Below are 10,976 nucleotides of genomic sequence, written 5' to 3' on the forward strand. Positions count from 1 at the left end.
GACTAGAGAGAGTAGAAGATATTTTTGTGAGTGAAAATAATGAAAGATTCGGGGTATTTATAGTAAAAAAAAAGGATGGAAATGTAGTTTTTAGAAGGTTGGGGTATTAAAAAAGTTTGGGGGTAGGGAGGTATAAAGGGGAGTTATGGGGGTGAAAGAGCCGTTGGTGGGGCCCAAAACCTCTCCAACGGCTATATAAATTTATTAAATTTAATATTTTTTTTAAAAAAAAACTGACGAACTGGGACCGGAACGGGACTAACCGGTAAATCCCGATTTCCGTCCCGTTCCCCCTCCCGGACCCGCGTAAGTCCGGATCTAACTGGTACAAGCCGGAACCGGTAACGGACCGGAACCGAAACCGGCACCTCCCGGTTCCGTTGCCAGACTTACATATTTGTGTTGTCTCCTTGCTGATGGGCATGGCCCCTGCTCAACAGTACCTGGTTAATAAAATTAAAAGAATGACAACAACTTTTGCATTAGAATCTGGTAAAGTTGCAAGTTTGCTATGAGTTGATAGTGTCTAGAAGAGCATCACAAAGTAGGCATTTAGAAGTTGCTAAAAGCAAATTGAACACGTTAATATCAAGTTATCAACGGAACAAAATAGAGAAATTCCTTAGGTAAAAACAATGTAAAAGCACTACAACCTATTACAATTAATCTTATCTTAGTTTGGAAAGAAAGCTCAAACTTGCAACATTTATACCACTCAGTTTATGCATAGTTTTGAAGCCGCTAACCTAACACTTCATCTGCTTAATGCCATGAGCAAAATCAAACTCATTCTTGTGAAGAGAATGATTCAAGTAGAATCTGTCCGAAAAGTCAGTCCGGTCAAATTATTAATGCCACAAACAAAATATACAAATTTATTTATCAGCTACATTTTGATGTAAACTTTATGGTAAATTTCACACATGATTATAGGAGCTTCTTATAGATAGGAAAACTACAAACACATTTTTCTTTGGTAGTAGTATTGTGGCTGGTCAAAATCTATGAAATCGTAGCACATATAATCTATCATTTTCAAGAGCTTAGCTTGTCCTTTATTCCTAACTGACATACCATAGCTCTTGACATAGATCGATTAATTGACATACCTTAGCTCTCTCCATAGATCGACCAATTACATAAACCTTATCAGTCATAGGGAACACAAAATCAAACTGTGGATTGGCTCTTGACTTGTGACCCATAAGCCAAAAGTCATAAGTTAAAAAAATTAACTTATGATTTTTGGCTTGTTTTAGTTTATTTTGAATGCTTATAAGCATTTCTTTATTTTATCGAAATACTTCAAAACTACTCAAAAGTAATTTTAACTTATAAAAGACTTAAAATAAGTCAATCCAAACAGGCTTCCTTATAAGCACTCCTTTATTTTATCGAAATACTTCAAAAATGTTTAAAAGTAACTTTGACTTGAAAAGATTTTAAATAAGTCACAATCCAAATAGGCTATTAAAGTCCTCATATTTATGTTAAATACCTGAAAATCATCATAATTTTTCTTATCTTATAGGAAAGTATAAAAAGGAGTTAACAGAAATGACATTCTAAAAAACAACATTGCATAAGAGAAACTAAATAAAAGATGAAATATATAATTAATTTTATTGTGTAGAATATTTCAGTGCATTAAATCTCAATATTATCTATTAGAGAGTCAATTTTTACATTCTCTTCTAGTAATTTGTCAATACATTTGGTGCATTATCAACACAATTATCACAGATCCAGTAGAAAAACTTAACATGGAAGAACATAAAAGAAACTCATCAAGAACTTACCGAAACATGTAAATCCAATGCTGAAAGAGAGAGGAGGAATGATTAGTCCACAAATTCAACATATCAGACTAAGTGATCCTTGTTAGTTTTTCTTTTCTTTCTTTTTATTTTTCGTCAAAAGATAAAATTTTATTCAACCAAATTGCAAATATATACAGGTAGTCCTTTTGAACTCAAGGTCTAAGAATTCAGACCATTACTATTGCTTTCATCTATATGAAAAGACGCTAACTATTACTAACTACACTTTTGGTCAGCTATGTGTAGTTCTATGGCAATCTCTTTCAGAACTACAGTTGGTGCTCTTCATTTCTGTTGGAACCTGCGTTTGTTTTTCTCAATCCAAGTATGGTAGACAACGACAGTATACAGGAATCCTAGGATAGTGTTTTTGGGCCATCTGTTACAAACAACTTTTGACAGCCACATGACCTTTATCAATGAAATTGTCAATGGCAGTATGGCAGGGGATTCCCGTAGCCAACGAAGATCTTGCATCCAGTATTTTCCTAACTACCCAACTCGCTTTCTTACGTATAAGAATATTGTCTATAGAGTTTCCTTTTATATAGAACGTATGAACCCATTGAAATCATAACTTTCTTTCTTCTTTGATATAGCCCATAATAATTTGTAAGAGCCATGAAAAATGTGGGTGTTAATCCATCTTCATGTATCCTATCATACCTCAAGAAATTTTTCCATTAATATCCTTCAACTTGGCTAATTGTACCAGCAAAAATAGTTACCTTAAGCACTAATTCCAGCTAAATATTAAAGAGATTGAGAATCAAAGCAAACTTGAACGACTAACTTGACTAATTCTAAGGAACTGTTCTAACAACTTAATATGTAACTAAGTTGACTAAAACTAAGGAACTACTTTAACAACTTAATCTAAATCTACTCTAACAACTTGATAAGAATCAATAACAAACTAGTGAGTATGTCAACACACCCCCTCAAGTTAGGTGTGGTGCAACAACGCCTAACTTGGATAAACACCGAAAGAAGGCAGGCTTGGGCAGCGGCTTTGTGAGAGTGTCTGCAATTTGATCCCCGGCAGAAAGATATTTGACTACCACTCTACCTGAGTTCACACTGTTGCGGAGGTAGTGAAAGTCTACTGCAATGTGCTTCATCTTAGTGTGGAAGACTGGGTTCTTGCTGAGATATGAAACACCAATATTATCACAAAAAATGCTTGGCGTTTGCGAGACTTGATATCGTAATTCAGTCAACAGATTGTGTACCCAAGTAAGTTCAGAGAGTGCATTGGCTACCGATTTGTATTCTGCTTCAGTAGAGGACCGAGTAAATGATTGTTGCTTTTTAGAGGACCAACAGATCGGATTTGGTCCAAAGAAGAGTATGTAACCAGATGTGGATATTATGTCAGAGGGATCACCTACCCAATCAGCATCGGCGTACATATACAGATTACTATCAGAGTGGCTAGAGATTTGCAGGCACGACATTGATGATGCCTTGAGGTATCGAAGCACCCTTTTGCTGCTTTCCAATGCTCCAGACTTGGGGATTGCATAAACTGTGATAGTTTGTTAATTGTTAAGGCAATATTAGGACGCGTGAATAATAAGTATTGCAATTTACCAATGGTGCGTTGATACAAGGTTGCATCGGCAGGAGGTGAACCATCGGCTGCTTTGGGTGGTAAACTTGAGCACATGGGTGTCGTAACTCCTTTACAGTCGGCCATATCCACATCTGAGAGAATCTTAAGTATGTATCTGGATTGTGATAAGACAATCCCATTTGGAAAATGTTTGACTTCGATCCCCAAAAAATAGTTGAGTTCACCAGGTTCTATAGGGAGAACTTGTAAGCCAGAGACTTGATTACATGTGTGACCAAGTTTGGGTAATTCCAGTAATGAGGATATCATCAACATACACTAGAATATACATCGTGACAGCTTCAAATGTAAAAATAAACAGAGAAGCATCTGATTCAGACTTAACAAACCCAATTTTAGTCAAGTGAGATTTGAGAGCTTTATACCATGCACGAGGAGCTTGTTTTAGGCCATAAATGGCCTTTTGGAGACGACATACATGATTAGGAAAATCAGGGTTGACATAGCCTTTCGTTTGCACCATGAATACTTTCTCCTGTAAGTTACCTTGCAAAAATGCATTATTTACGTCAAGCTGCTGCACTTTCCAGTTATTTTGAATTGCAATAGAAAATACAATTCTGATGGTGGTTGGTTTGACAACCAGACTGAAAGTTTCATGAAAGTCCAGTCCTGGACATTGTGTGAAACCTTTTGTGACTAATTGCGCCTTGTACCTGTCAATAGAACTATCACCTTTCCTTTTAATGCGAAATAACCACTTACAATCAACAACATTATTTATCGGGTCCCTAGGTACTAGTTCCCGAGTTTGGTTTTTCATTAAGGCTTCGTATTCCAGATCCATTGCATTCTTCCATTCAATGTGCTTAACTGCTTGCTTAAAGGTATTTGGAGTGGGAGAAAGGTGGGCCAAGAAGCTGAATTTTTTCTTTGGTGTGAAGATATTATTTTTAGACCTTGTGACCACACCGGATGGTGGAGGGACAGCAGCTGGTGACATAATTGTTGGCTGTTGCGGTGGATGGGTTGATTGGTGGCCGACGGGAATAGTATAATGGTTGAGAGGTGTTGTGGGCTGCTTCATTAAATAGTGAAGGAGGTTGGGAAGAGATAGGAATCATACCTGATGAAGTGGAGACTGCTGGTAGTTGCCTTTCAATTATGGACTCTAGAGTGTTTGAATGAGATGGAATGGTGATAGGAATAGGAGGCGGAAGAGTTGGAACAAGATTGGAGTCCAAATTTAATTGGACTTCCGGATGAATATCCTTACCGACTTGGGACTCTATGATTTCCCATTGTAACGTGGAAAACTTATTTTTCAAGTGTGAGAACATTTGAGTGAAAGGAAAAATATCTTCACAAAATTGAACATCACGACTGACGAAAATTTTTGAGTGCACAGGATTAAAGCAGAGGTGTGCATGATGAACAATAGAAACTCCTAAGTAGACACATGGTGTAGATCTAGGCTAAAATTTATTTTGTGTATATGGTTTAAGCCATGGATAACAAAGACAACCAAAAATTTTCAGCGAAGAGTATTTTGGCGGTTCGCCAAATAATTTTTTATAAGGAGAATCATAATTCAGGTCAGGTGTAGGTAGTCTATTTATGAGATAGACAGCATGGTGACAGGCAAAGGACCATAGTTCAGATGGTAGTAAGGCTTCATTGAGAAGAGTTCGAGCTATTTCGACAATGTGACGATGTCGTCGTACAGCGATTGCAACTCGTTGGGGCGTGTAGGGTGGGGAGATCAAATGTTGAATGCCATGGCATTGTAGGTACTGTTTAAGACTTGTGTATTCACCCCCTCCATCAGTATAAAGTGAGACAATTTTGTGTTTGAAAATTTTTTCCACTAAAGGATGAAAGTTTGCAAAAATTGAAGCGACTTCATTTTTGTTTTTGATTGTATACAACCAAGTGTATTTGGTGTAATGATCAACAAAAATGCAGTAATTCAACTCTTTATCAATGGATAAAATGGGTGATGGACCCCATAAATCACTAAACAAAGTTTGAAGTGGTGCATTACTATTTAAAGTGAGTCGTTGAAATGGCAAACGATGAACTTTATTTGATGAGCACAAATTACAAAAATGAAACTTTTCTTTGGTGGAAAAGGGAAGTGAAAATTTATTCAGTACTAAGTCTAGGATTTTCAGATGAGGGTGACCCAAGCGACAATGCCACAGTTGACGGGAAACTTTGGTGGAGGTGAAGTTGGCGGAAGGTGACACATGATCCCTCTGTGGCCACTCATAGAGTCCGTGTTTATTTCGGCCTTGTACCAGCAGTCTCCGAGTTTTGAGATCCTTCACAAGAAAAGAGCGTGGAAAAAATTCGATTGAGGTCAGATTGTCAGTGCAAAACTTAACAACAGAAATAAGGTTCTTTTTGATAGCTGGAGCACAAAGAGTGTTAGAGAGCATGAAATTGGAGTTAGAAGCCTTAATTTGAGTAAAACCAGTGTGAGTAATGGGAATAGTTTTACCGTCACCCATGGACACTTCCTCATTGCCAGTGTATTCTTCAAGATTATCTGACTCGGTTGTGACATGATGAGTTGCTCCAGAGTCAAGGATCCAAGGATTTGCATATGAGTGATGATTTGACACAAAGTTGACCTTAGCTTCAAAGTGGTTGTGCGATTTTGAGCGACACACATCAGCTGTTTGACCAATCTTTTGGCAAAGTTGGCATTTCACCGCTTGCCTGGGTAGTCTCCCATTCTATTGATTTCCAGGGACCGCCTGTCGTGGAGCTTGTGGTCTTAAAGATTGATTTGGGAAGCGACGATTATTTTTCTGATGTTGGGGCTGGAAGTTGGTCCTTTGTGCAACTGCAGCCGTGATGATGGAGGATGACCTGTCAATATCTTGATGTTTGAGAAAAAGTTCATGGTTCGTGAGTTTCTGGAACAACTCATCAAAGCTTAGGGCTGTGTCACGCGCTCTTATAGCGGCAATGATTTCACGATACTCATGACCTAGGCCACTCAAAATCTTGACTGCTAGTTCATCATCAACCACCGGAGAGCCCGCTACTTTGAGAGCATCAGCAATTGATCTGATCTCCTGTAGGTAAGTAGCAACGGTCTTGGAGGCCTTTTTCATGTTTTGCAACTGATCTCGTAAGTTGAAGATGCAAGTGTGACTCCTATTGGCATAAGTTGTATGAAGGAGATCCCAAGCTATTTTGCCAAAGAGGCAGTTGCAACAGTGGGAGCAATGGTGGGGTCAACGGATGCCATCATTGCCTGTTGAATTAGTTGGTCTTCGCAAAACCACAGCTCATATTCAAGATTGGAGATGGTACTATCAGTTTGTGTGATAATGGTTGGCGGAGCAGATTTGGCACCAGTGAGATGCCCAAGGAGCTTGTGTCCATTGAGTAGCATCACTAGTTGCGCCTTCCAGGTGGCAAAGTTGAGGTTACCTTGCAGTTTGATAGGTAATTGGGCAGCTGGATTGAACTGTACCACATGAGTGGTAGTTGGAACAGCAGCAGCACTATCACTGGTGGTAGCAGGAACAACCATGTTTGGACTCAAAGAGAGGGAAAAAAATTTGGATAGACTCGTGAGAGTTTTAGAGGGGATCTGATACCATAAAAAAATTGAGAATCAAAGAAAACTTGAATGAATCTTATTCAAATGTAACATCAACTTAAATACAGGTAAGATGTAACTAACTTGACTAATTCTAAGGAACTGTTCTAACAACTTAATATGTAACTAAGTTGACTAAAACTAAGGAACTACTTCAACAACTTAATCTAAATCTACTCTAACAACTTGATAAGAATTAATAACAAACTAACAAACTAGTGAGAATGACCTTTGTGTTCAAAGAAAATATTTAAATCTGTCATATTTATTTATGTATGTATAACATCATACACCTTAGTCAAAAGTTATACAACTTATAAAATGCATATAAACTACATTTTAGAAGTATTGTCTATGTCACATAAATCCATTGTAGCTAGAACTTGTTCAAAGATTTAGCGTAACAATAAGCAGATAACAAATGAGAGAAGTCCAAAATGATTCGACATTGCAAAGGAAAATAAGAAGTTGATATGGAAACGATGAACCTAACAAATATGATGACAAAATGATCCTACTTTGTTCAGAAAAAATAAACTGTTATGCACAGAAAATTGCGATCAACAAATTAAAAAAAACTATGCTTCAAACCTAAACCAATTGAGATGGGCTATATATATGAGCACTAACTATACATATTATCCCATTTGGAGCAGTTTTATTCCAATACTCAAATAATGATTAAGGTACTCTATTAAAACAGTTTTCTATATTTCCAACCAAAATACAAATCAGTAATGAACTAAAAGGATGCCTATCAAACAACATACTTGATAGTTGATATAATTGTAGCAAAACAAAATAAACATTAATCTTAACCATTCGAATTACCTATTGATCTTGTGCTTCATTTATATTTTGTACTTTGCTAGGTCTTCCACAAGTGAGGTGTAGGAAAGAAATACACCCATAACAACGGAGAAAAAAGAACAAAAAAAGAGGAGCATAAGCTCAAACAACTCATCCAGACCATCGCCTTACAATAAGCTAGTGAGATGAAATATATTAAAGGAGAAGGAATGTATAGCTACTTACAATCCGACATTTGTTGCTCATCAAATGTCATAAAACCTGCAAAAATCAAAGAAAATCATGAATATAGCAAATGAGATCAATATGTTCAACAATCAAAACAACACAACTCGGCGTCAAGTTGTATTATACATAGAACGTAGTTAACGAATTGTAAAAATGAAAAAAGTGGAGATTTGATCATCGAGTATTGTTCAAACAAACTACTATAATTTTACAACAGTCAACAGAGAGAATAAAGGAGAATTAAAAACCAAAAATTAATATCCTAATTAATGAAATATCATGGTCATCGGTCCGAAAGATAAAAACTGCCACAAATATCTATACCTTTTTCTGATGAAGTGAAAATTCAATTCATTACCTCGCTAAATGAGTCGTCCGTAGCTCTATCAAGTAAATTCATTGTAGTTTTCGTCCACTTGCCTTTGAACTCAGTTTGATTCTAAAATCCCCAATTTCTAAAAACCACAACTTTAAATCTAAGGTTAAAATATTAAATTCTCTAATTAGTACATAATTTAGCAACATGAAACAACACATATGGATCTAACATGTAAACAATAAATATAGCAAAAGGTAAACGAACTCATCGGCATCAAGGCTTGGCTTGTCACCGCCATCCTCTGTAGTTAATTCTGACCACGAGGGATAAAGGGGGAGAAGTCAAAATTCATATAAAATAGACGATTTTTCACGGTTACCTAAAAACCCTTCCGATTCTTTACAGTTTTCTTTGCAATGACTGCAACAAACCCAATTTCTCCACACAAATACTCAAACATTATATAATAATATAGCCATATTACAATGACACCACGTAAACGCTTGAATTACAGTGAAAGCAACAAGTAACTAAGATACATAAAAGAATGGAGATGAGAAGTTTAGACTCTAGAAAGAAGATGAGAGAAAGAGACAGTTTCTTCACAATACGCATAACCTTCTTTGTAAATTCTCTTCCTTTTAAATTAGTCACTAATTGGGCCTGGATCCCAAATCAATCTTTTTGGCCCAATAACTGATTTTGTGATGTTAAAGTTCCTGTCGGGCTGGGGTTGATTCATAACAATATTCCCGTCCCCAATAAGAACCTTGTCCTTAAGGTTCAAGGCAACAACAATGGCAATAGCACGCTTCTCATCAATTCTCTCAGATATTAATAGGATGTCATTGTACTCCTGAACCAACTTAATAGGTTGAGCAACCATGAGCCATTTACAAGTCACAATACGTGTAAGCTGGATGGTAACCACGATGCACTCAAAAGTACATATATCAATCCAAAATGAGATGTGATCAATAAAAATATATATCATTGTCAAACACCACCAATAAGCACACTGGTCTGTTGGCACATTTTGTTGCTCTATTAGCTCTTCAAAAATTAAATTGTTGTCTCCCCATGCACCAAGTAGCTCCTTCAATGACATTGTGCTTTTAAGCACTATTTGAAACAAGGAATTAGTCTCAAATAAAACTAATTCACGACTCACTGTTGGCGATAAAGTTTTTGCACCCACAGTAGACATGTTGAAAGCCATCTTTCTAAGATTTCGTTGGCTACTTACTGACCATTGAAGTTCAATATTGTCCTGACCATATAATATCACAACTGTTGCTCTACGCTCACTGATAGGTAGAAAAATAGTCGCGCAGATAAATGATTGATATTGGCTATCATTGTGGGGTCGGCTATTATAAATATGTGCCTCAATAAATCCCAGTAATAGATATGCCTCGGTGGTCTCCATAAGACCATTTCGGTGCATAGTTTGGGAACTGATTCCTGGATCCCATACACAATTAACCATCACCGTTCCACGAAACTTAACCATGACCAGATTCACACTCATTGGTAGAGCGTGTGTGGAGTGTGCAACTGGCATTAAAGATCCGCGACCACCAAAAGAAGTTAGAAAATATGGTCCTTCTTTAAAGAGGAATTGTTGAACAGTTCTTTCAACGAGCACCCTAACCAGTAACGAAGTGGACATAGCGTTGAATACCTTGCAAGCTTCATTGGACATTGCATTGAATAGTTGGTCCACCTTTGAATTGTATGATTCAATAACTACATGTGGCGCGCCAACATGTCAAGCAACCCATTGTGAGCAGCCCCCCTCCAAAGCTGTTTTTGAGCCATCCCCGCTGCTATAACAACTTGAGTACATAATGACAAAAATTAGGACATCACCACCTTGAGCCCCAATAGTTGGACGATAACCATTCTTATCGAATTCCATTGCCGATAAATGATAGTCACATATCTTATGCCTGAACACGAAAGGAATGGAATGACAGACATGTTGCCCAGTGTCAAACCAATAACAAGTGGGTAAGCCATTTTTCATGCTCTGACACAGTGCTAGACCCCCAAAATCGGCCAAAGATGGATCCAATTGGATATGTAGGAGTGCCACTTGAAAGTAAATCAGTCCTTTCTTTTGAGGAAATCCATCGAACATGTGATGTTCGCCACCTTTTAAATATGTAGTTACTCTATCTATGGCTTCCGTTGCAAAATAGTCTCCAACAACAATTTCGGTAGGGATGGGCAGAGGTTCCAAACAACCAACTGAAAGGTAGGTATCAATGTGCTCCAACTTTTCATGCTCCACATCGAATGGAAGTTCAAACATCTCAGAAGGGACCTCGAGATTGTCTATAGGATTTGAGTTGTCCTCGTTTAAAGCAGCAACAATGTTCGGTTCTGTTCCCTCATTTATTTCGCACTCACTGACCAAAGAGGTAGTCAAATCTGAACGTGCTTGAGCGTCAACGAACTCTCGGGAGCAAGCAAACAGATTATTCTGTATGTTATCCTAGTGACCACGCATACGAACCAAATTGTACATTATAAGTAAACTAGAGCCAGGATCAAAAGGAAACTCTAATCCGAATTGATAAGGTGGAAAAAGATTCAAAA

This window comes from Solanum tuberosum, unplaced genomic scaffold (assembly GCF_000226075.1).
Source record: "Solanum tuberosum cultivar DM 1-3 516 R44 unplaced genomic scaffold, SolTub_3.0 scf00029, whole genome shotgun sequence".
Classification (NCBI taxonomy): domain Eukaryota; kingdom Viridiplantae; phylum Streptophyta; class Magnoliopsida; order Solanales; family Solanaceae; genus Solanum; species Solanum tuberosum.